General features: G+C 28.8%; 1 protein-coding gene across 2 annotated transcripts in view; it reads right to left on the bottom strand.

Moving 5' to 3' along the window:
• Positions 1 to 27,119, bottom strand: part of LOC123294279 (1-phosphatidylinositol 4,5-bisphosphate phosphodiesterase) — a 66,149-nt gene extending 39,030 nt beyond the window's left edge. The window contains exon 1 of one of the 2 annotated variants that reach the window (XM_044875405.1): positions 26,764 to 27,119. The gene's annotated coding sequence lies outside the window, so the exon portion shown is untranslated. The remainder of the gene's footprint in view (positions 1 to 26,763) is intronic. The other variant, XM_044875406.1, reaches the window with a different exon arrangement.
• Between the last annotated feature and the right edge of the window lie 692 nt (positions 27,120 to 27,811).

Here is a 27,811-nt window from a genome sequence, read left to right as displayed (position 1 = left end):
ATAATACCAATATGCCAACTTTTGAAGTCATGTATTTATTTAAATAATCAAGCCAATCCCCCCTAAAATTTTCAGAACTGATTGAGACTTAGCCCAACTTCATATAAAAAAAAATCAGGCCTTTTATCCAAAATTGCCCCGAAGCTCGACATCCTTAAAAGAAAATTTCCCATAAAATGAGTTTGTGGTATAAGGAAACGGAAGTACAATATATTTCAACCTATGGATACTTTTTTTTGGCTTAAAAATAAAATTCAATACATAATTCGAAATAAAATGTGGTAGGATGAAACGTGACACGTAAATAAATTTTATTTTTGTTATTAAAAAAAAAAAAAAAAAACTAAATAATGGAAGTTAAAAGAACGCTCGATGTATTTAATTTAGGTCAAGCATTGATCGTTTTGAGTAGCTTTCAACTAGTGTTGTAGTAGGCACTGTTACTCTTATTATGAGAATATCTAACGTTATATTTTATTATTATTTGAATATCATGCAAAATAAAATACAAAACAGGTACTTAAGTTTTACATGCTAAGGAGGATAATGAAAGCACTTTTTTTTAAATATCTCTTTATATTCAGTTTTATTTAAGAAGAGCCATGAACTTAAATGCACTTAACAATATGACAGCTACGTAAGTTAAAAAATTATATTAAAATTATTTAAATAGGTATGTTCAGTCTCTATATAATAGTTCAGCCTCCCTTTTTTGGGTACACACTTCGTGACCATCAGAGATGGGTTCAAAATTTTACCAAAAACAAAAATCCAAAAAGTTGCCCTGGAACGATCTTTTTTCGGGCGAGTTTTTTGAAAAATTTTGAAAAAAAAGCGGTTTTTTGAGTTTTTAGGAAAACTATTGATTTTCGTTGATAACATTAAATGGGAAAATTGAAGATAATTCAAAAATACTTATCTTAAGACGAGCCTGTATCTTTATCCGTTCTTTAGTTATAAGCAACTGAAGTTTTGAAATTGACAAATTTTTTTCTCGATTTAGCCAAACTTCTTTACATTTAATTTTGTTTAAAGGTATGGTGACACTGTTTCATCAAACATATAAAATCCAAAAAGATATTAAACTCTGTAAATGATGTGTACATTCCTAGTGTTTACATCCGTAAAGACGGGTCAAGGGGAGCGAGGATTATCAGAAAGCTTTCGACATACGCTTGACTTTCAACTTGGTTACGACCAACGCTACACAGCTTGCTTCACTCTCAATATAACATATTCATGGCATTAGGTTCTTTTCGAATAAAATTTCATGCGAAAAGGAATAGACATTTGTAAAACGTAGGTGTCATAATAATTATTTCCATTCAAAAGTTCAAAGAATGTTGAATGTATGAAAAAGGAAATTACAAATAAAACTAAATAACAAAAATACAATGTATACTTATGCCTTGTTAGAAAAGTGTTTCCTAGTAAGAGATGTCTAAAACAAAAAATTGATGGAGTTAATTGTTGAAATACCATGCTTAGACAGTGTTGATTACTATATCACATTACACATACATACATGTCACACATAGATAACTGATATCCCCATATAATACATACTATACAATATACGCCTAATTTGCGCCCTCACGGCTAAACAGTGATGTTTACGAAAAAAATGTTTCAAACAAAAGTGGTTTATTTTTTTATAAGGAACATTTTTTACATTTAAACTTTTGTTCTATCTCTTACGGTTTACAAGATGGGACCCAAAACCCAAATGACCTTTGTTGCTCATTTACGAACTCGACCTCACTTTTTACGTCCTCAGCACGCTATAAAAATTTCAAGTTGATATCTCTTTTCGTTTTTGAGTTATCGTGTTAAAAGACAGTCGGACAGACAACCGGAAATGGACTAATTAGATGGTTCTATGAACACCTATACCAAAATTATTCTTGTAGCATCAATATTTTTAAGCGTTACAAACTTGGGACTAAACTTAATATATTATGTATATTTCATATATACATGGTATACAAAGCACATGAAATCTTATTAAAAATGTAACTTAACGTATTTGTAGTTCAATTTCGAGTAGAAACTCTCCGTTTACTTGTAGAACATGATATCACTTAAATGGCCTCAACCGCTAAAAATTTCCATTCATTAGAAGAAGTGTTGCATCACTCTACCGCTCATTGACTACCTTATTTTGCGAATGAATACTCTAATATTGTCCTCGAGAACTTGAATTTTTGGAAGATTACAGGCGAAAATTTTATCTTTCACGTAGCCGCATAGGAAAAAGCCTAGCGGTGTTAATTCATACCGCTATTTGTGCTGTTTCTATTATTCGATGGTGATTATCATTTTCATAACTTGCATAGTTTTTATTTTACAACTATCAAAAAATTAACATTCATATCTTTGACAGTTTAAAAGGGGAGAACTTTTAAAATGACACATCTTAATGGAAAACATTATATTGGATGCTGAATGTTTAAGTATGTGGGTGAAACTATTTTCTTCACTTCCTTATATTATTATCCAAACAATATTGACATATTTACTATTCAGTATTTTATTTTAAATCAAAATTGACTTTGAACTTTAAAATAAAACATATGTATAGTTAATTTGATATATCGATGGAATTTCAAAATCTTTTTTGTCACCATGGTTTGAATCGTCCCCTCGGAAGCGACCATGTCATGTATACCACGTGACATACATACCAATCTGAAAACTTGGCAGAACTTGGATGGGAGGCCGCTGAAGAATAAAATGTGCTGTTGTCCTTTTATTATTTATAATAGATTTTTTATACTCACTATATATGTTATATATAAAAAATTAGTTTAGCTTCCGTATATTTATGATCGCAAAACTCGAAAAGTAGATATATTTATAAAATTTAGATATATTTTAAAAATATTAAAATTAATAAATTGGAAAAAGTTATTCAATTTTAATTAGCGTAGTGACACATTTGAGCCATTCTTTTTTAATATCATGCTTAAAATTTTTTTTTTTTGAATAGTTTTTTTTTTCGATTTTGCATGGAACAATATACATTTCAAAAATTTTTCAATTTTGCATCCTCCTACGACTTAAATTCACGTTCAACTGAATAAATTATAAATTTTTCCACTTTTACAGCCTCTCAAAATCAATTTTCACTTCCAACATACACTAATTATATTTCATGAACAAATATTGACAATAATAAATTTTGATTTTTGCCCCAATTTCCTAGATAAGTTTTTTGTATTTTATAAATACGTATTTCGACTACCAAGTAGTCACCATCAGTAAGAATTAGCTAGTCGTGATTACTCTTATTATGAATGTTTCTCTTTGCAGTCCGCTACCAAATTAGCAAAGAGTAACATTCATAATAAGAGTAATCACGACTAGCTAATTCTTACTGATGATGACTACTTGGTAGTCGAAATACGTATTTATAAAATACAAAAAACTGATCTAGGAAATTGGTGCAAAAATCGAAATTTATTTCGAAATATCCTAGAGTTCTCATTTATTATCTTCGATAATATTTATATTGACAATAATCTATTCCTTTTATTTTGAACGTTAAAATCCATTATTCTTATCAAGGGCTCATTTTAACATCAAGCTTCTTAATATTCTGTAAATTTTTCATTATTTATTTATCAACAATTGAATATTGCATGCATTACAATTCTTTTATTTTCTTCCATATCCATGATCACTTTTGTAAACAGAGTTTCGTGATATATATGTGTTCATAAATTAATTAATTAAATAATTTCATATTATACTTATTTGAATTATCTTCTTTCCGTTTGTTATTTAACTAGACAGTAAATAAAAATTTGTCTTTGTCTAATAATCTAAAGAAAATAGTAACATAAAGTTGACGATGTAATCGAAACTGGACATCAAAAATAATAAAAATAATTTACAATCATACATTTTTTCCATTGAAAATATTTCCAAAAAATAACAAACTAGTTTGTTCAAATGGTTGCTTCGTTTTCTAACTGTTAGGGTCCTTTCAAAATTTTAACCATTAGGCACTGTTTGAAGTGTAAGAACAATCCGGATACAATACGACAAGTTTATCAATTCGAAATCAGGTTTATTTGATACTTAACTTCATCTACGTAGAATATTTATTATTAAATTCCGTTATTTTCACTTGTTTTGACTTTCAATAGAAACAATAAACAATAAATTACAACTAATCAATGTAAAACTAACTGCATCATCGAATTCGAAGTAATTCGAAGAGACTACGAAAATAAATTTGTATACCTCTTTTTCTGGTATTTATTAAAAATAAAACTTACACTTTTCACCCCCACCCTTATACATATTAACGTTCCGAAACAAAGAAATATTTTTTTCCATAATTATAAAATATTTTCGTCTTATAAATATTGTGTAAATCAGCTAACTAAATTAATTCAATTGTTGTAGACTCGTGGTACATTAGACTAGAAATGATTGTGAACTAGTTTTTCTTGATCTACAGCGGAGAAAATTATTAATTTTGGACTAAAATTTTCATAAATTCAACAGTATTTTGACATAAACACATACTTAGCTAACTAAAAATCAATTCAGGGTGCAGCTGCCCTAACCTGCCCGTCCTTTGATACTTCCATAGGTAATAAGAAGGTTAGTACCTAAAGAAAAATATAGAACTTAAGTTAATATGTACAAAAAATTTTAATAAAAAATACTTTTTAAGGGACAAGCTTTTATTGTACTAAAAAGTATAAAATAATTTTATCTATAAGTCACTCATACCCCACTATTAGTAAAAGCTTGAGGCGTTTAATATCAAGGATGAATCGAAAAGTAATTAGGCATGTGGAGTAGATGAGGCGTTCCGATTCATTTTTGATATTTTAAATTAACCGCCTAAAGTTTTTACAAATAGTCGGGTATTAGTAACTTATAGATAAAATTATTTTCTACTTTTAGTACAATAAAAGCTTGTCCGTTAAAAAGTATTTGTTATTAAAATTTTTACTTTAAGACTAAAAAAATGTATTTATATAAAATATGGTGGTAGCGATGGGAAAATCAGGACGGCGCAACCTTGCCATGCATTGTCATCCAAACTAAATGTGCATGCAAAATTTCAGCTCCATCCGTTGAAGATATCTACTTCAAAATTGAGTTCAAAAAATCCACCGTAACATACATACATACATTGCAAGTTAAATAAAAGCTTTTAGCTTTTAAAAAAGAAAGCTGTATGGTTCAAGTATTAATCAAGTATTATAAATTATTTTATTAAATTTTTTTAAATACCTAAACAATTTTTCAGCTTTTTTTCTCGGATCTACCGCTTTTTTAAGGTCTACTTTTAAGATTTCGAATCTACCGCTTTTTCATCGAAATGAACTATCTTTGGTTTTGCAGACACTTTTTTAAAAGTATAAATCATTGTATTAGTTAGGTAACTGTATGCACACACTCTTATTATTATTTCATAGATAAATTAAATATTTTATGGTGTAAATAAAATTCACATCTGTATTTCATACAACGCAACATACAAAACTAAGGCCTGAAATACTCACGCGACCTCCACATATAAGTGCAGAGTGTCAATTAAAATGTAACCTTAGATTAAAATTCAGTTACATATAAATATTTACACGGTAAGGAATGCATGGTGTTTAGAGATCACGAGATCAGATCACGATCACGAGAGAGCGTAGATATAAGGGCACATACATTTTCATCATACACTCTCTCTTTGGCTTGAGCGAGCCTTAAAATGGTGTAAGTTTCAAAGTGCCTCAAGAACATTTTTTGCACAGGAAAAATTGTAAATAAAAAATTTCATAGGTCACCAACGCCCCTTAACCTCCCAGCCAGGTTGTCGAATTCACCATCCACACATTCGCTAGTTATCAACTTTAATATTTTCAATGTGCCTAAAATATGTACTCAAAAAAAGCCACTCAGCTCTTGAACTAAAACTTGCCTGATAGCAAAAACCAGTCTGTATATAGAGGCGAAAACATACCTACATATGTTTATATTAATTATTATTAGTTTACACATAAAATTTGTTTATATTTGTTACGTTTTCGTTTCTTATCAAATATAATTTACTTAGCCAAAACTATTTATAAACTTGATACAGTATTTACGAAGAATGTTAAGTTGGTGTTATATTTGCATAAAGATGCTGTATTAAGTAATACATAATAGTTAATTAGGTTGAAGCTTGTTATATTTGCATATGGAGTCTACAGTAAATGACAATTTAATGGATTATTTAACCTATAAAAATATTATGAAAACATTAAGAAAATTATAGAATTAAACGAATTACGAATGTGTCCGATCTGCACAAAGATGTAAATTTCGTTGATGCGTGCTTAATGCAGTAGCCGAGAGGAGCAAACTTTTTTTACGCCAGAAATTTAAATAGATCAGTTTATTGACTATTTTTATATAAAAAATGCGCTAAATACGATGGTGACAAAAAGAAATTTTATAGCATGGGTTTCATTGTTAAATATTATGATTTTGATCGGCAATTTTCATTGTTTTGATGTTTTTTTTACCTTTTAAGGAAAACGGTGTTTTAAGGAAAACGGACGAAAAAAAGTAATTGATACAAATTGGTTGAAACACAAAAAGCGATATTTATTATTATTGGCAGGCTTTATTTAAAATATGACTAATTTTCAATTTTTTACAAGTAAATTGTATGGAAATGTCAAATTATTGAAAAATAACAATTAATTTTATACTTGTTGCATTAGAAATTGTGAACATAATAAACGAAATTGCAAAAGTTATATTTTTTAAATGTAAATTAACATAATTACTTATTTAAATTGGTTAGAAAATAGTATTAAATTTCCAATGTAAAACCAATATACAATCTATGTCCATCCAAACAATTATATTAATAAAAACAGTACGTCCTTACTATATGGAATACTAACTCCTTTAAATAAAATTGAAAATGCATGGAGCGAAAAGAAGCCATCGAATACGTAAAATAAACAAGGGGGAATGGGCTGAGCGTGATGAAGTGTCACAGGTAAGGGTTCTAAGGAAACGTGACGTCCACAGTTCTTCCCTAACAAATTAACAAAAATTTATTAATATCAAAAAGTGATAGATTTTCAGTGGTCTTACTTTTATAAAAAAATTTTGGAGGATGTTTTCCTAATTTTCTGGAAGGTTTCAATGAGAAAATTTCAGTTTTTCGAGGTTGCTCGTAGGTTTCAAACAATTCCGCGTGGAATGCAAAAAAAGCAGCACTCTTCTAGCATGTCTAGAAGTGCCTTATAAATTGTATCGGTAAGGATATCAGCTTCAAATAGGGCTATTATATTGGATGGAAACTACCAATAAAATTGCAAGATTCTATTGTTTATAGTTTCGGAAAACAAGCTCTGAAAATTAAAATTGCCTACGTCAGTCAAAAATATTTTTGATTGCATTTTCTAATTCTACTTTTGTTCCTAAAACAAAAAAGTCAAAATTTGGTGAAAAACTGGCCAAGAGCCTATTGAAATTACTTGAAAAAAAAGAAGGTAAAATGGATAGCTCACATACTAAGACAACCGTAAAAAACCATTGCAAGATAAGTCATGGAATGGAATTCACAGTACAGCAGGAGAGACAAGGCATGACGTGAGCAAGGGCAAAAGAGTTGACCACACACAGCGACATTAGAGAGGGGTCTTAAGGAAAGAATTCTACAATTAATTTGATTTCAATAGTTATCAAACTAATTTTTTGTCTGAATGGAAATATTAAAATAAAATTATATGGACCATCTTATTTGGATATGGAGTACAAACCAGCCTCAAGAAGAGAATATAATAAAAATGAAATCAATAAAATGAAATTAAATACAATAATAATTATTTAGGAAATTTATAGATTGTATACACAGAAATTAGTAGGAAAAAACTTTCAGGAAGTTTTATACTAAAGATTCCGCAAACATATACTATGTAAGTAGTGAATTTCAGTTATCGTCTCTCTACTCTATTATTTGACATCAATATATAGAAATAATATTACAAGAAAAAAAAATAGGTATAAAATCGGCGCCAAGCCAACATGAAAATATAAATAATATATGATATAAAGAATGTTTAATTGTGTACATAGAAATGGGGGGAAAGGAAATGAATAGATTCTCAAAACATAAACAAATAATATTCTGACGGTTGAATATTATGCTATGAAAAAAAACACACTCACCAGATTGGATTATTTTCATTTAATGACATTGAAATATTCAACATGCATATATATCCTTTATAATAAATAATATATGTTGAGTTTAATACAAATGGAAAATTCGACATTTTTATTATAGACCATGAATTCACGACGCGACGTCTATCTCGCGGCAGAGACAATAAGGCATTAGGCTGCCGATATCACCTGTGACATTATAAAATGTTACTAGAATTAAATTTAATATAATTTAATTTTACTTTAAATTTAATGTTATATAATCTCTATATATTATAAATGCGAAAGTAAGCATGTTTTTTTGTTACGCTTTCACGCTTAAACTATCGACTGGTTTTTAATGAAACTGTACAGCAATATAGCTGATATATCAGAATAACACGTGAGATATAATTTATAAAGATATATTAAAAAAATAATAAAAGAAATAAAAAAATTTAATTTGACATTTGAAATTACCATAAATTGCAGATTTCTGTAAAAATAGTCAATATAAAATATTTCAAGGCCATCTTCTCTGATATGAATAATTACTATTACACATTTAAAAAAATAATATATTTTACCTGTGTAAAACAATCCCCACCATTATTTCGAGTGTTATAGAAAAGGGATAAGCGGGAGCAATCTTTATCAATCTTTAATTTTAAACCCAGCGAAGCGGGTGGGTATCACACTAGTATTAAATATCTCCGTTTTCTGTAATAGTGTCCCGTTTTGAACGCATGATTTAAAAAAAAAATTGAGACTGATGCTGGGTTCGAAATAAGTAATCACTAAAACAACAAATTGTATAGCCGTGCCTCTACTGTCTAAGCTATCCATATGCATATGTTTAAAGTAATGTCTATAATATATCATGCCAAAGAACATAAGATAGAGAAGGCTCCCATTACTGGTAATGTTAAAAAAGAGTATACAAGTTAAGTTTCAACGTCTCTAGTGATTGTGTCTAGTTATGAGAATGCAAAACGCGCGCGATAACCCATTAAATTAAACTTAAATTTGAAAGCGGAATAATGCAAAACTAATTGATTATGAAAAATGGAAATTTATAAAGCTTATTCCATTCAATGCAAAAGAAAATATAAAAGATCAGATTTTTGTTGTCGGTTTGTACCGCCAAGCCCGTTCAGTTTACTGCGTTAAAATTAATAATAAAATAAAACCTTTAAAAGTTAGAAAATAATTATTTTTGGTTTGCTTTGATTTTTAAATATGTTTTGCTCTATCGAGTTACGATTTCAAATCATAATACAATAAAAAGTCTTCAATTTCTCTATTAGCACATAGACATAATTAATTAATCAATAATTCAATTAAATAAGTGAAAAAATGATCATGAATGAAAACCGTTTTCACAATAATGTTTTGTTAGTGAATATAAAACGCCAGCACATGATGTATGGTATTTTTTATAAAGTATTAAGTACCATTAGTAGGAGAGCTGAAGACATTTTAGGCTAAATATTTGAGGCACCGTGAAAATTTGTAGAATATTTCTTTTAGATATCTGAATACAATAACGTAGACCTGGCTGAAGAAGTGGGGCACAATCGACTCCTAAATATTTTAATTACTGGAAATATTTTTCGCAAAAAATATTATTGAGGCATTTTCAATTTTTTAATACCTTTTTTAATATTCAAAAAGAAGAGAATAAATATTTCAAAAAAATATACTTGAGGTACGCTGCGATTTTAGGTCAGGTTATCCATGCGGTTGTCAATGCACACAAACAACAGCAACAAAGTTTCACTTGTACTTATACAACATTCTCAATCAACTGGCAAATGTAATGTCACGCGAAAATGACCTGTCTTTATGAAAATACTTAGTCTTATTTACCAATTTTACGCTATTAAAATCTCAACGTGCCTCAAATATATTTTTTGGGATTATTTTTTTATTGACAATTTTACACCTGGTTAAGTTTTACATCCGATTAAATAATCTAGCTTTTTATTTTTGAAAATTTTAAATATTCAGCTTATAGGTATTAAAATTTCAAAATGCCTCAAGAATATTTTTGTCAAAAACTTACACTAGTTAAAAAAGTTAAGGGACGGTTATGCCTCACTACCCGCCAGCCAGGATCTGCGATTTTTGTATTCGGATATCATTAAAGAACCATTGTACAAGTTTTCCCGGTAAAGCCTAAGAGACGCTATAAGGTCGATCTACACCCATCTGATAACCAGATAAGACCAGCGGCGTATCGAAAAGTGTTCATGGCTATTTTGAATTAAATTAATTTTAACCAATTTTTTCTATGAATGGTATTATGCAGGCAAGCCTACAACATTATTTTCGTAATTAAATTATATTTTTTCTGATACCAATTTCGATCGGTTAACAGATCGGTGTAGCTGCTTATATTGACTAACATGTTATTATGGTATGAACAGATCTACACCGATCAGTGAACCAATCGAAATTGGTATCAGAAGAAAGATAATTTCATTACGAAAATAATGATATAGGCATGCCTGCAAAAAACTACTCATGGAAAATTATGAACACTTTTCGATAGAAAAACTTTGATACATGCGTTTATAAATCAATAAAATTTCATTAAAAAATATGGCTCATCTGGTTATCAGATGGGTGAAGTTCGGCCTTATTTCGTCTATGGTACTAGTACCTTAAATATCTACCCAAAAATAGTTATCAGCTCTTGAACTATATGTAATATTATTATTATATTGAATTAAATTGAATAATAACATAATTAAACACACAATAAATTATTCATAAATTTTGTTTAATTCATTTTATTACTACAAATTACTTATTTAGCTCGAGCAATGATTAAATAGTTTTGTTATATTCAATATTTATTATTATATTAGCAATGGTACACATGAATGCATAATATAATAATTTTTATTTATACTAGCACATATTCGCCCGCTTCCATGCATTGGACTGTGCATAGTCTATCGGTCTTATGGCAGTTTGTGTAGGGTCATATTTTCATTAAATATTGTTGTAAATGTTTTTTAGTACCCGGGAGATGTCGTGTGGGAAAAATGGACAGGTGAGAAGTACCCGCTGGCCAAATGTTGAACTAGGTGGCCAATCATCCCACAAACAGGTCAATAACAATAATATAGATGTCAATGATCAATTAAAATTGTGATACATGTGAGGTTCCGGTCATAACCATTTTTAACTTGTCTGATATTCTAAAGTAATCGACAAAAATAGCATCAATTTTCAAGGTTAAGCCATGTATTTTCCGAGCCTTAAGGGAAATTAATATAAATTGGCGAAAATTTGCGTTTTTTCAAACAATAATAAATAAAGGATCTTTTACTTCTAGTTTTAGGTGTTATTTTGTTATCTTATATCTGGGAATCAGTACGGTCTTCTAGAGCTCTGTCAAGTCGGGCCCTCTCTCCCTTAAATTAGATTATTAGGTACTATCAAATTTGTTACGATATCAAAGTGGAAAAGTATCACATCTACCCAAATATTAAAAGAAAAAATATCTTAAGAAAAGTTCCCGTGGTCACAAGTCATGAAAATTACAGAATTTCATGTTATAGCTAAATTAAAGTTGAAAAATGTACTTATTTGTATAATATATGCCTATGTGTGTATAGGCAAATACATATACAGATATGTATAACTACATGTATAAATGGGGTTTTTAATGTAAGGGTGTTGTTTTTTAATTCTTATTTTTTTAAGAATATGTTACGAAATTCAAAAAAGAAGCAGTATTAAATGTTCAGTAGATCAATAATATGAATTATTAAGATCAATATTAAATTACAATAATTTTTTTATATAAATGAGTACATTTTCCAATTTTAATTTAGCGATAACTTGAAATCCTGTCATTTTCATGATTTGTGACCATGGGAACTTTTATTCAGAATGATTTAAACTATCATTTCCTAAATTTGAAGTTTGACCGAAATGCAGATTACATATAATTTGTGCGAGGTCCAATTTTATATGTTCTCTATTTAGTGATAGTTGCTCGAAAAATAATACAAATAAAATTATTAATTTATAAGTACAATATACACGATTTTCATAGATGGTCATATATAGGTATAAAATTATGAATTCGTAATGAATTACACATGCTTTATAGAAAAAAAAACAACCCAGCACAGAATTATACCCGCATACTAATAGTTATGTGACCTACGTTTACAAAATTTATGAACAAAATTGATGACATAAATAAATAATTAATTTTATATGTTTATAGGCGTCAATTAGTGTTAATAGTTTTTGTACAACATATTACGTGCTTTATTTTTAAGGCGAGTCTGTAGACTTTTGGATTTATTAATTTTTTTTTACATTGCCAGTGTATATTGATACAAATTACAAATGTCATAAAATTTATTATTATATAAGTTGTCAATAAATTAATCAAAAGCCAATGATAAAATTATCGTTATAGTCATATTATATAATCATATTTAAAACGACCATGTAGCCTTTTTGGATATATTGAATATTAACTATACTTTAAATTCTAAATTTATTATTTGAATATTGGCTTGTTAATAGTCAAAAATTGATTAGATGTACAGTGGAACCCCGGCAATCTAGCCCCTGGCTAATCCGGCGCCCCCTGTAATTCGACATGTCTATTATTATTGAATATTTGACATATATAATGAAGTATGATTTGTACTTCAGAGTATAACATATGGAATCTTATCATTGAATTTGTGATTTATCGGATTACACAAATCATACATTGTAAAAAATTCCGCAATGTAGGGGGTCATAGGCAGTACTCTAAAATCCGACAAAATTCGGCACTACGCTATAAAACCTTTGCCGTATTACCGGGGTTTCAGCTATATTTTTATAAATTTACGTATTCCTCAAGCATTTAGGGTTACTAAATCTAAAGTTTTAGTTTGGAAATTCCAGAAAAATAAGGCTCTCTCGACTCCAGCTTATGAAAAAAAAAAACTAGTGCTTGCTTATAAATAATAAATTAGTTTATTATTACGAACTGAGAGTAACTAATTAATTTTAATGTGAGCTCCGATGATTTCTTTGATTTTATTTCTAAGTCTGAAATCATTATCAAAAGCTAGTCAAACAAAAAAGATTAGAGAAATAATATTAAAACTTAATTTTGTTCATGTAATTTGTCTACCACAGCTGTAATAAAATTGCCTAAATAAAAAGAAAGTAAATTAATATTACAGCTTTTAAAATGGCTTTTTTGGAGTTTTTCCAAACATTAAACTGTTAATATCTCGAAAACGAAGAAGTTTACGAAAAAAAAAAAGCCTTATTGACGTTAAATAACCCATAGAATCAAGAGTAAATTTTACTTGATTCAAAAAAATGTCATTTAACTGTTTGGAGGGGGGGGGTATACAAAAACTGGACCAATAGGGTTTCTGGCAAGATTCACAATATTAATCTATAAGCTTTTCTGATCAAGAATCGATTGACGAAATGCGGTTCGCATATTTTGCACCTCAATCCCATCCAGCGCCTGTTCTAATATACTATTTCTCTACCCTAACGCTAATTACCTTGTTGGTACTATTTAGTAACAATTAATGGGTAGTTTATAAATAAAATATCTATAACGGAGAGTTTAAAAGACTAATAAATAAAAATTTAATTAACATTTCAATTTCAAGAATTTTTCAGTATTCAAATCATGGCTAAAATTAGATACTAGAAATTGAATATTCATTATTAGGCACATACAAGCGATTCTACAACGATTTATTAAAAAAACAAGTGAAAACCAACAATTGAGTTCATTGTTGAAATACACTATATAGACAGTGTTGATTACACTGTCACTTTACACATACATACATGTCACACATATATAACTGATATTCCTATATAATACATATTATACAATTTGCGCCCTCACAGGTAAGCAGTGATGATTACGAAAAAATGGTTCAAAAAAAGTTGTTTATTTTTTTATAAAGAACATTTTTTAAATTTAAACTATCTCTAACGATTTATAAGATGGGTCCTGCGGACTCAAGACCCAATTGAACTTTGTTTCTCATTTACGAAGTCGACCTCAATTTTTATGCCCTGAGCACGCTATAAAAATTTCAGCTTGATATCTTTTTACGTTTTTTATTGTCAGTTATCGTGTTCACAGACTAGTAATAGACTAATTAGCTGATTTTATGTACTCCTATACCAAAATTTTTTTGGCAGCATCAATATTTTTAAGCGTTACAAACTTGGAACTAAACTTAGTATACCTTGATACATATTACATATATATACATGGTATAAAACAGATCTCACAAGCTTCCAAGCATTAATTTTTATACCATGTATATATGTAATATATATCAAGGTATACTAAGTTTAGTCCCAAGTTTGTAACGCTTAAAAATATAGATGCTACGAAAAAATTTTGGTCTAGGTGTTCATAAAATTAACTAATTAGTCCATTTCTGGTTGCCCGCCTGTGAACACGATAACTTATAAACGAAAAAAGATATCTAGCTGCAATTTTTCCAGCGTACACAGGGCGTAAAAAGTGAGGTCGGGCTCGTAAATGAGCAACATAGGACAATTGGGTCTTGGGTCCGTAGGATCCATCTTGTAAACCGTTAGAGATAGAAAAAAAGTTTAAATGTAAAAAAGATTCCTTATTAAAAATAAACAACTTTTTTTTGAAATATTTTTTCGTAAACATCACTGTTTACCCGTGTGGGCACAAATTTTATAGTATGTATTATATGGGAATATCAGTTATGTATTTGTGACATGTATGTATGGTATTCTATACATGGTATTTCAACAATTAACTCAGTCAATTGTTTGTTTTCACTTGTAATTGTTTAGAACTTTTTACCATTTGCAAGTCAATATTCACAGTAACATATTTAATACTCACACATCATACATGTACAAACAAAATAAGCACGTGAATAATATATTGATATGCAGTTTGTATTTTGATATGCAATTTATGTTTTAGATTTAGTATTAGTTGTTTGTTGTTATAGTTTGTAATACAATACGTATCAACTTTTAATTGAACATGTGAATGGGGTAAATTTGAAACCACATTCAACCATTTACTGGAATGTACGCTACAGGCTACACCTACCTATCAGGATTAATTGAAGTGATGTATATACGTGTTACTCATACTTGTTTTTACTTATTTCTGGGTATAGACAAACAAAGTGGTCAATTGAAATTATGATAGTATTATACAATTTTTTAACTATTCTGCGATAAAACCCACGATTCATTTGCAAGAAATTCAATACTATCGAAAATTTGTTCTGTTCTCCCCAGAAGGCGCTATTGTGCATTATACTTGGAATTTCAGCTTTCGAATGATAGACATATTTTTGTGCGACCGTTATTCCAGAGTATACAATTGATTAAAGTAAGTGTCGATTTCGATAAAAGCATTAATAACTCGGCCAAAACGATCGTACAACAACGCACAATAGAGTTATTTGGAGAGAAGCTTTTGATAATATCAGACTTCTTACAAAATAATTTTTGCACTCTCTGAACGCTTTTAAACATTGGGTTAGGTAAGGTTATATTGGCTGTCCACAAAGGGCACACTTATGCCATAGAGCCCTTTTTACCACCTTTTGAGCTTATAATTTCATTTAACAACTACTCAATTATTTGAGAGACTGAGAGCATATACCAGGCACTATACCAGACCATAAACTAATTGTATATTAAGAAGGAGTATTTCAGGAGCAATTTTTTGATATATATTTTTTTTAAATATTTATATTTGGCGGTAATCGAACCCGCCGTCCCAACAAACGACATACCGGGTACAGAGTTGATTACGGTTTAAGTAACTGAGCTACTTAAATTTAAACTATCTCTAACGGTTTATAACAGGGCTTCTTAAACTATGGGTCGCGACCCCATTTGGGGTCGCGTAGCAAAATTCTGGGGTCGCGAGAGATAAAAATACAATTTAACAAAAAATGTTTTTTAACTTGTAAAATTATTGTTATAAAGATAAAATAACAATTATCGTAGATAAATATATCATAAAATCTTCTAGTTCGGAAAGATTGTTTGTACCTGCATTTCTATTAAGAGTATTATAATAACTTGAATAACATTTACTATGAATTATGAAATGTTATTGGAATTAGTAAAAAATATAAATTTATTTTTGTCAATCTCTAAAAGCCGAAATAATCCCGAGAAATAATTATCAACAAAATTTTTAGGTATTAATGCTGAAGAAACAGCTTTAACACATATTAAATCCCAATATCGTTCAGCGATAAAAATTGTTGAAGAGGTCTTACGTCCAGCAGTTTCAAACATTCCACCAAGATTTGATTTGTAATGCAATAAAAAACAGGCGCAACCATCTCATTAAATTTTTAACTTTTACTTTAATTTAATACTTACCACGCAACTACTTGAATATATTCGAGAGAATTAAGACGATCAGAATCCATTTTTATTTTTGAAACTATAGTAAATACAATTTTATAATTTTTTGTGCAATTTTTAATTTTAGATTTTTGTATGTTTCAAAACGAATTCTAAACTTATATATTTTCATATGTATATGTTTATTGTTACCTAATAGATAAATCATCAAAAAATATTAATTTATTTTTCTTTTATATTTGTATGGGGTCGTCAACAAACTCGCAATCATAAATGGGGTCGTGAATTACAAAAGTTTAAGAAGCCCTGGTTTATAAGATAGGTCCTGCGGACCCAAGACCCAATTGAACTTTGTTTCTCATTTACGAACTCGACCTCAATTTTTATGCCCTGAGGACGCTTTACTAGTTGACTAGTGCATGGTAGTGCGGTAGAGCATACTGTATGTATGAAGGGGGTGCACTAAGCCTCAAGAAACTAGCACTCCTTTAATTGAGGCATATAGTGACAGGCAGGTTTTTTTTAGTAATAATAGTAACTTTTCCAGATTTTTACGCCAATGGAAGTGTGGGATTTTAATAATTGAATCTAGATTGAATTTAGAAATTTATCACTATATTTTTGAATACCCTCTCCCTTCTTCTTAGGGGAATAATTGATGGGACCAGCTTGAAAGCATATCCTCCTCTCTACAAAATTTATTTTTTGAATGAATAAAAGCTTAGGTATATGGCTTTTAGATCTCAATATACCAAAGAGCGATTTACTAAAATCTCGATCATTTTCAAAAGTAATATGCAATTTTTTGTTGTAATATGGGACCATATATTTGCTTTATTTTAATTCGTCACCGTGAAAGCCTAATATCCTACTCTCTACAAAAGAAAGATATCCCTTACTAAAATCTTGATCATTTTTAAAATGAATATATGCATGTTATCTAAGCAGTCCATTAAAACGTATTAGGAAACAGTTGTTTGAATCCCAGTTTACCCGCAGTGAATATCAATTACAATAATTATTTCAAGTTTATCTAAAACAGGGTCATCAGTCTAATAATTATTTTTATCTGATTTAAGAATATTTTTGTATAATAAGACGCTCTAATAATTGACGTCGGTGGAAAATGGCTACGTAATACAAAAATATTATGATTGATATCGAAATTTCGACAAATAATTTTTTCAGTTCTATTGAAATTACTTTTATTTACTACAATTTATTATTTGATGGTTTTTTTCTAATAATATTTATGATCAGTATTCTAAAATATAAAATTTAAAAGTATATAGTACATATTACTAAGCAAGCTCGAAGGTATGGTGTAAGACGAAAATCCCTTCAGCTTTTAAAAACATTTTTAGGAAATAGATCTCAATATGTTTCAAGCAAGCACTATCAAAGCGTTAATTCATCCCACCGGATTTTTGACATTGGCGTCTCACAAGGAAGCGTTCTTGGTCTGCTCCTATTTCTTATGTACGTAAACGATATTCCCCATTTTTTGGAGCATTCCGACATCAATTTGTATACAGATGACATAACAGTCCTAAACAAAAGCCAACATACACATGATGCAATAGCTCATACTATCTTATTGCTTGAAAAATTATTAACTTGGTTCACAGCAAACAAACTGCTAAAATTTTGATAAAACGAGATAAATTAAAGATTTCTGTAAAAATTTAAAATAGTAAATGTCAATTTTTTTCTGATTTATTGTGCATATATTTTAGCTATGTAAAACAATCCCTGTTATGGAAGGAGAATAAGTTTGATCAATCAAGAGAGGCGGAGACTATTAAGCGGTTGTTTTTACTATTAAGCCCATAAATATTGAACTTGGATAAAAATCATTTACGACTAACTTTCAGACTATCGATTTACGAAAGTTATATTTAACTAAGCATTTGAAGAAATGTTCATCACTGCAAAAATCATAGCGGCCAAATTTTTCATACCAACCCAATCAGGTAATATTAAAGAGGTGGAAAAAAATACTTTGAACGGCTATCAAAATATTTCAATTTTTTTTTCTTCCCTTTATTATTGCCAGATGGTATTGGTATGAAATTAGGTAATATAGGCCGATTAAAACACGTTTCATACCAATTGGCAATGTTCTAGTTTAATTTCGTAGAAAATCAGAATAGGAAACAAAAATACTCTCAATAATTGAAAAATATTCGACCAAATATCATAATGTGTTTAAATTTGACTGTATAAATATAAAATTTCCACCAGACATTTTTTAAAGTTGCTGAGTTGAAAAAGCTTACATTCTCTTTACAATATTTTATATTTGAATCATTTCGAATCAAGCGTTTCGAAACAAAAAAAAGTTTAAATTCGAATTGAGTAAAGAATTAGTTAGAAGCAAAATCATTCAGTAACTATATTAACAATAAGATTATGCACAATATTCTTATATTTATTATATATATTATTTTAATTTATATTGTTATTTAAAAATATATATTAATCTAATAAAAGAGTGTACTTTGATAATAACAGGCGAACAAAAATAAATATAACGAAAAATGTTCTTTATTGCGCATTACATTTTTTATCTAATACCTGTACATTCATAAAGTTTTTTAAACGATTACGATACCGGAATTGACGCGCAAATGACGTTTAATCTGTACCATAATGTGTTTCAAATACAGCTACTAGTGTGGTCGGTACGCTTTTTGGGTACAACTATGAAACTTTCCATATAGTTTTCAAAAACATTACAATTAAAATTCGTTCGTTGTGATCCAATTTTTTTTCGACGTTAATAAATATAGAGAATAAATCCACCCCCGCTACGATCTAACATTTAGTTAAGTTTGGGAACTTTTTTTCAGAAAATATTTATTAGTTTTCGAAAAATGGAAATAATGCAATTCGTCTTGAGATTTGAGTGTATTTCGACCTTGATGACCCTTTAAGAAACTACATATCATAGCTTTTTGCGTGTTTCTACATTCAATTTGAACAAAAATGAACATTTTGAACATTTGAACAAATTGACAGAGTTAATTTAAGTGCTTGCAATATTTTTTTATAAATTAGAAGAGTGTATAAAACCAACACAATTATCGTCGGCATTTATTTAGTTTTCGAAAATTTTCAATAGTTTTTTCTATAATTTTTTTTTTCGTTTTTCGAGATTTTCTTTCACAAGACCGCTAAAATTTGAAGATTTTGTTTTGAAGAAAATGGGCACCAACGTTTTGTCCTAATTTGCGCCCTCCTGGATAAACAGTGACGTTTACAAAAAAAATCTTTGAAACAAAAGTTGTGTATTTTGTTCTATCTCTAACAGTTTACAAGATCCAATTGACCTATACGAACTTTTCACGTCCTGAGCACGCTATAAAAATTCCAGCTTGATATCTCATTTCGTTTTTGAGTTATCGTCTCCACAGACAAACGGACAGACAGACATACGAACAGATGGATTTTTTAGTATTCACTTGTGAAAACAGTGTCGATTTTTCAAAGGTAAAAATTACCTTGACATTGATGCTTTAAAGTTTAAACTATAAATTTATTTCAATGGAATTTTACAAAATATTTCATTAAGCTAATGAATTTCTAATTTATTTTTAAAATAGCAAATTCATTAGCATTTATCACAAAATACAATTAAAATAAAATATTAATTTCATTGATATACTACATAGATGGATACTCTATGAGTATCCGTAATAGGCCAGTAACAGTCACAAAAATATTAGAATATTGAAATCATTACTGAGATGACTGGATTGATAAATGACGGAAATGGTTCTCGTCTCACCAGAATATTTACCATATTGATTTTGGATATCAGAAGTGGTATTTTACATTTGATGTCAGGCATGGCTATTTAATAAAGGCATAAATGGAAGACGGTTTAACCAATTTTCTCAAAATTATTTATTTTCAAAACACTTCAACTGGAAAAGACTGAAATATTAAGTTACATTTCGGTATTGGGCGGAATACATAATCATGAATTAGGTATGTAAATCATGTTGATATTGGAATTATGAGCATACTTAAACTGTTCTTTACCATTGTTTTGATAATATAGTAAACAACATTCGCGATAATAATAATTCGCGATTGTAAAGGTATCAAATTAACAAAATTAACTAAGTATAATTACAGTGTAAGTAAATAATATTTGTAATTTTTTTATAATAAATATAATAAAAAAATACAAATATAAAGTTTTAATTATTTACACTAGCCTAGCTATTATTCAATTATTTTTATTATTTTATTTGTCTCTAAAATAATTACTTCTCCAAAGATAGAGGGCAACCAAATAACACTCACAATACAGTACTTATATCTTTGAAATCTTTACAGTGCCTATATCTTTGAAACCTATATCTTTGAAATCAGATGAAATATGTATGTTATTCGATTGGGATTTTAACTTCTAAATATTTTCTACTTCTAAATGTTCAATAAAAAAAATAAATTTGATAGTTAATATTATAAATTAAACAAGTGAAAACAAACAATTGACTGAGTTAATTGTTGAAATACCATGCATAGTCAGTGTTGATTTCTTTATCACATAACACATACATACATGTGACACATACATAACTGATATTCAAGTATAGTACAAATTATAAAATTTCCGCCTAATTAGCACCCTCACGAGTAAACAGTGATGTTTACGAAAAAATCTTTCAAACGAAAGTTGCTTATTTTTTGATAAGGAACATTTTTTGCATTTAAACTTTTGTTCTATCTCTAACGATTTACAAGATGAAGACCCAATTGACCTATGATGCTCATTTACGAACTGACCTCACTTTTTACGTCCTGAGTGCGCTGTAAAAATTTCAGCTCGATATCTTTTTTCGTTTTTTAGTTATCGTGCCCACAGATGGACGGACGGACGGACAACCGGAAATAAACTAATTAGGTGATTCTATGAACACCTATAGCAAAATTTTGTGCGTGGCATCAATATTTTTAAGCGTAACAAACTTGGGACTAAACTTAGTATACCTTGCATATTACATATGTGCATGGTATAAAAAGATAAAATTGTAAATTAAGGTAGTACCAGCATGGTATTTGCAGTTTCTATGTTAAAGCAATGGTACAATTTTTTTTTCGACAGAATTTAACGAAAAATTAAATTTAAGAATTTAATAATGCTTACTATTAATTCCCAAAGTTTCAGAAATTTTGACCGTTTAAAATGGGAAATAATTATGACAACGTCCCAATTTCGATCAATTTACGTCAAAATTAATATCTCGAAAGTGAAAATTAATTTCTAAATTTTTTTTTTAGAATTGTATTGTATAAACATTTTTTTCTACTTTTTCTTCAATATATAATAATATCATAAAAAATAGTTGGAGAGACCGGACATTTTACATGCTTTAAATGGGACATGACCCTCAAAATCGCGAACTTTGTCTTTAAATATCTCGCGATCTAAACGGTCAAAAATTATGAAATTTTAGGAATTCATAAATAAAGCTATTATAAACCCGAGAAAAAAAATTCGGCCAAATCTGTCGAAAAGTGATTTCATGCTGGTACTACCTTAATAGATAATTTTGAATTTTTTTTAAATCATCGTTTTAAAAATCAGACATTTTTTGAAATCCCTAGGTCTTATTATTATTGTCCCATGTTATTAGAAAGGGTTGTGTAAATGTTTAACCAAATCAAGTGTTGCAGATCAGAGTTATAAGCATTTAAGGGTTTTTTAATACCGTTAAAATGAAAATGATACTTAATACCAAAAATTTTTAATTTTATTTATCAATTAATCATCCTCTTTTACGTCTTTTATGGAAAATTCTTATCGATTCTCTGTATAGTTTATGAGAAACTAACTATTAAAGTCAGTTTTTTACCAAAAAAGAGCACATTTCTCATAAACCGTGCAGAGAAAATCTATATAAATTTTTCACAAAATACCTATACAAGGGTGATTAATTGATAAATAAAATTTTAAATTTTTGTTATCATTTCAACACAAGGTATTTCGATACCGTAAAAATGAAACTGATATCCAATTATTTCAAATTTTATTTCTCAATTAAACATCCTTTTATACTTTTTTTGTGAAAAATTCATATTCTCTGTACGGTTTAGGAGAAATTAGGTATCAAAGTCAGTGTTTTACCAAAAAAAAGTTTTTCATTTTTATGCACAGTTTTTAATTTTGGTATTTATTATAAGCTAACTTGAGGAATATTTATAAGTTTTTTATTGGTAACATTTTTAAAAGCACTTATTGGCTAAAAAAAACCAATATTTATTACGATTTTTTCATACACCAGCATGTAAAAGGATTTTTAATAATTAATTTATCGTAAGCCGTACGAGGAATCGACTTGAAATTTATACAGAAGGCGTATTAAATACTTATTAATTGACACGCAAAATTTCAATTGTTTTTGTAACAATTTCGTTTTGGTATCGAAACGCCTTAAATCATTACATAATTTTTTTTTTTATGAAATTGCTGGCCTCATTTACAATTACAGTTGATTTATAAATTATGACTTGTTGACTTGAGAAAAAAACTCTCCTGACAACTTTTATAAAATGCATAGGACATGGGACACCACGGGTTTTTTTAAATGATAAATACATACTTGAAACATCCTTTTGACGAATCTACCAAACATTCCTCTACGACTTTTTTCGAAAGTGCTGTGTTTTCAAATGAGCATTGTCGGACACTATGCCCAAGTAACGCATATTCGAGGTGGTAAACAAGCATATCATTGCAATATTTTTGTCCGAAAAAATATTTTATCGATAAATAATTATTAATGTTATCAAGTGTCGACGAATTCCCTGCTGCATTATTTCAGACCGACAACTCAAATATGACGTCATCATGCTCATTTGAAAACGCAGCACAGAAAAAAAATCGTAGAGGAAAGTTTGGTAGACTTGACAAAAAGAACCTACTCTCGAAGTTTAAAATATGCATTCATCGTTTAAAAAACCGTGGTGTTCCACGGTCTATAAAATTAACGATCGACATATTCACTTCAAAATTTTCACACCATCTTTCAATTTTAAAGAAACGCTGATATCATTCATACAAATCTGTAAGAATCTATGTGTAAAAAACTTTTTACGATTAAAGAAAAGAAATAAATTTTAAAATTTGTTCTTCTTTGATGTTTTTCGTAATTTTTAATTTACGGATTAAAATCGTTCAGTATAAATTTTAATTGTATAAAACAGAACCATGAAGATATCATCGTATGATAAAATGATATAAATAACTTAATTAAAACTTCAACCACAAATGTAAAGAGGAATTAGAAAAAATTGATTGCAATGTGGTACAATCTAGTCGATAGATTTTTAGGTTCAAACTAATTTGCACAGGTTTGAATACTTTCAAAATTCTTATTCGAATCTCTTTGAAATTTTCTAAGATGGCAACCAAAATATGCATCTCTTACACTCATATTTCTTCTCTACATTTTCTTTCAACAGTTTAAATCAATATCATAATCTTCTTCAACATGAAATTTCCTTATAAATATTATCGAAGATAATAAATGAGAACTCTAGGATATTTCGAAATAAATTTCGATTTTTTGCAATCAACCACCAAATTAGCAAAGAGTAACATTCATAATAAGAGTAATCACGACTAGCTAATTCTTACTGATGATGACTACTTGGTAGTAGAAATAAGTATTTATAAAATACAAAAACTGATCTAGGAAATTGGGGCAAAAATTGAAATTTCCTGTAATTTGATACCGCCCACTATGTTTAATGAGTTTTGGTGTTGCACCAAGATTTCGGCCAAAAACGAAATTGTCAAACTAAACGGACAAACAGAAACAAAGACAAACTTTTTGAAAACTGGCTGGTTTTGCAACAGTTGGAGTTTTGTTTTTGGAAGCGGTCACATCAAAGGGTTTCGATGAGTTTTGAAACTCGAGTTTGTTTAATGGAAACGGTCGTATTATGCTTTCTATTTTCGCCTTGCTAGCCTAAAGGTGACTTTTAAATTAGTAGGTAAGTAAATAACGTATTTTTTTATAAAAAAAAAAAAAAAAAAAAAAAACATGAAAAATATCTTGGTAAACATGTTGGTTGGTTAGTTATTGACGAAAAAATGTGTTTAGACTTTGTCACGACAACCAGTGAAAATGATCAAAAACTCGAGAAAAACTCGAACAACTTATAGCCCGCTTGATGAAAATAAGAGTTTTGGGTTTGTTTCAGTTTTGTTTTGTTTTTCTACCTTTTTGACTCAGCTAAAAATAAAATGAACTAATTCTGTACTAAATCTACTTTATAACTATTACTTATTTAATATCACTCGTTACTTTTTTTTCAATATAATTTAGAAGGCATCGAATTTTAACACTAAATATTTTATTACAAAAAGTGACTATAAATCAATCATGTATGATACTGATCTGTCATGTAAAGAAGTCAAAAGTAAACGACCTTCCAATCGTTTAGAATCGTTTATAATGATGAAACATTTATCGAAATGTCTGAGCGTTAAGAAGAAATCATGAATAATATTTGAATAAGTTTGTCTTATCATCGTAATCAGATGAATTCATAAAATTGTTTGTTAAAAATTTATTACACTATAAAAAGAAAAACTATCCTAAAACTATATCTATACCTACGATACAAACAAACAATTTGGCCAGTTTATAAACATGAATCAAAAGCCGTTGTTCGATTTTTATTTGCTATTTTATTTTTTATATGGATAAATCCCTATATATTACAAATGAGAAAGTAAGGATGTTTGTTTGTTTGTTTTTTATGCTTTCACGCAAAAAATTGCAGAATGGATTTGAATGAAACTGTACAACAATATAGCTCATACATCAGAATAACACATGAGCTATACTTTATAAAGATATATTTAAAAAGAAAAAAAGAATTAAATTTAATCTGACATTTTACTGCTCCATCTATGATCATCATCTAGAACCATAAATTAATATGATTTCTGTAAAAGTTAGAGTAATAATTGTAAAACAATTCATTGTCATCTTTTCTGATATACTCAATGAATTATGAGTAATTTACACTTAAAAAAATTGAAAACTGTAAATATCTTTTAGCTGTGTAAAACAGTCCCTTCGATTTTTATGGAAGGGGGATAAGTGAGATCAAGAAAGTGGAGGCTACTACGTAATCGATTTTAAAAATTCTGGCATCTACACATATTCTGTATTGAAAAAGATTCCAGTTTGGAGTATAATATGAAATCCAGTTTTTTAGACACTCTGGTCGCCCTTTCGAAATTTAGACAAATTTCTATCCACCTCTATATTATCCGACAGGTTTGGTATGAAATTATAATAAATAGATTAATTATTTGAATATGCCAACAAATTTTCAATCTTCTATCTTGTATAGTTTTGGAGAAAAAGAAAATTTATGCTCAGCTTAATTTGCACAATAACGGATAAACAAAGATGTTTACGAAAAAATGTTTCAAACAAAAGTTGTTTACTTTTTATAGAGAACATTTTTTACATTTCAAATTTGTTCTATCTCTTACGGTTTACGAGATACTAAACTCATTTTTGACATTCTTGACTCATTTTTGACGTGAATATACAGATATTTTCAATAAAATACAACTGTTATCATTTTGTGAGGTAATAACAATTTGAACCTTGGATTAAGCCTTTCTCAGATGCGTAAGCGACAAGCCTGTGACTTCCTGATCTAAAATTTTCTTGGATTTTGTAACAAAAGACTAAAACGTTTCCAATTATTTAATTATAAAGCAATCAATTAAATTCAAAATTAATATTTTCAACAAATTTTCATTCACTATGATTTAATAGTCTCAAAACAAAAAGCGAGGATCACACATTTGTCAGAGTTTATTTAGGAAAACAAATATTTGAAAAATATTTACATAGGTGTGTATATTGGTACCGTCACAATAACCTATTAATGAAGGAACTAAAACTAAGCCAGAGAGCTTTAATTATTAAAATAATAAACCTTTGTTCAATCAATAAATAAAATAACTCACGTGTAAATTACAACACTCAATTAAAATCAAAGGTTTATGTATAAATAATAAACAGGCAGGTCAATAATGAGTCAATATACAAATGTCAAAAAATTCTGACTAAAATTTTAAACTATCTATATTTAACTAACGATATAAAATTCCTAAAATTTAGTTATTCATATGAAAAGTTCAAAACTTACCTTCAATATTTACAATTTTGAACTCAAAAAAAGTTAACCTTGATGAGTGAAAATAATAACTTTTATATTATTGCAAAGAAATAATCACATAAACAACACATTTCAATGAAAATATGAAAATTGATTTTCTAAAAACATTGTGTACAGTTATATGAATTAAAAATAAAAAATGATAGTAAATTTGACAGTTGCAAATTGAACAAAACTACTGAATAAATACAACTCAAGATTATATTATCACGCTTAGGTGTATAGTTATGAGAATATACTTTTCTCTCTGTACACAATACACCTGCAGTGCGATCAAATACACGAATCGCACTAAGAAACTCCACAGTCCACTACACCAATATTATGCCTGTTTTGTTGTATCTTGTATATTTACAATATTTTACAATGATCAATTCTCACACAGTAAAATGTACCGCGCGCGTTCGCGTAGCAGAACAAACGTTGCCATACACATAGAATATTATACAGCCATACAATACCACCTATACTTTTGTTAGGCTGTTCAAAATGCTTAAAAGTCGAAGACTATTTTTCTGCGTTCAAATTACCTCCATACATGTAGTTATGTACAGGTAATAGTTTCCATCCGGAAATTCGAATCGAAAATTTTCAACGGATCGTTTCGTTTTAAGGATCCCCCGATTACCAAAATACCATTTTTACACTAATGTCTATGGATGAATGAGTGTTTACATATTGCCAAATTTCTTCCATATGAAAAGACCCGGATCATTCGAATTTTGCACATAAGTGAAATAGTAACGGGCTCTTTGACATTAGTAAAGTATTTCTGACGGATGACCTATGCGCCATCTCGTGTTTTATTTTTTGTAAACAGTGGTTTAGTAAAAATAGTAGGAGATCTGGTAGACATTTTTAGGTAGGTGTTTCAGGCATTCTGAAAATTCGTCATATACCTCTCTCATAATATCTTAATACAAAAATGCAGACCTGGTTGGAGAGTAGCGATATCTATAGAGCCCCTATATTATCAAACTTATAAAATTTTTGGTTGCCAAATATCTTTGAGACAGCT

Source organism: Chrysoperla carnea, chromosome 2, assembly GCF_905475395.1.
Source record: "Chrysoperla carnea chromosome 2, inChrCarn1.1, whole genome shotgun sequence".
Taxonomy (NCBI): domain Eukaryota; kingdom Metazoa; phylum Arthropoda; class Insecta; order Neuroptera; family Chrysopidae; genus Chrysoperla; species Chrysoperla carnea.
Note: the sequence above shows the minus strand (reverse complement) of the source record. Positions and strands in the feature narration are given on the sequence as shown.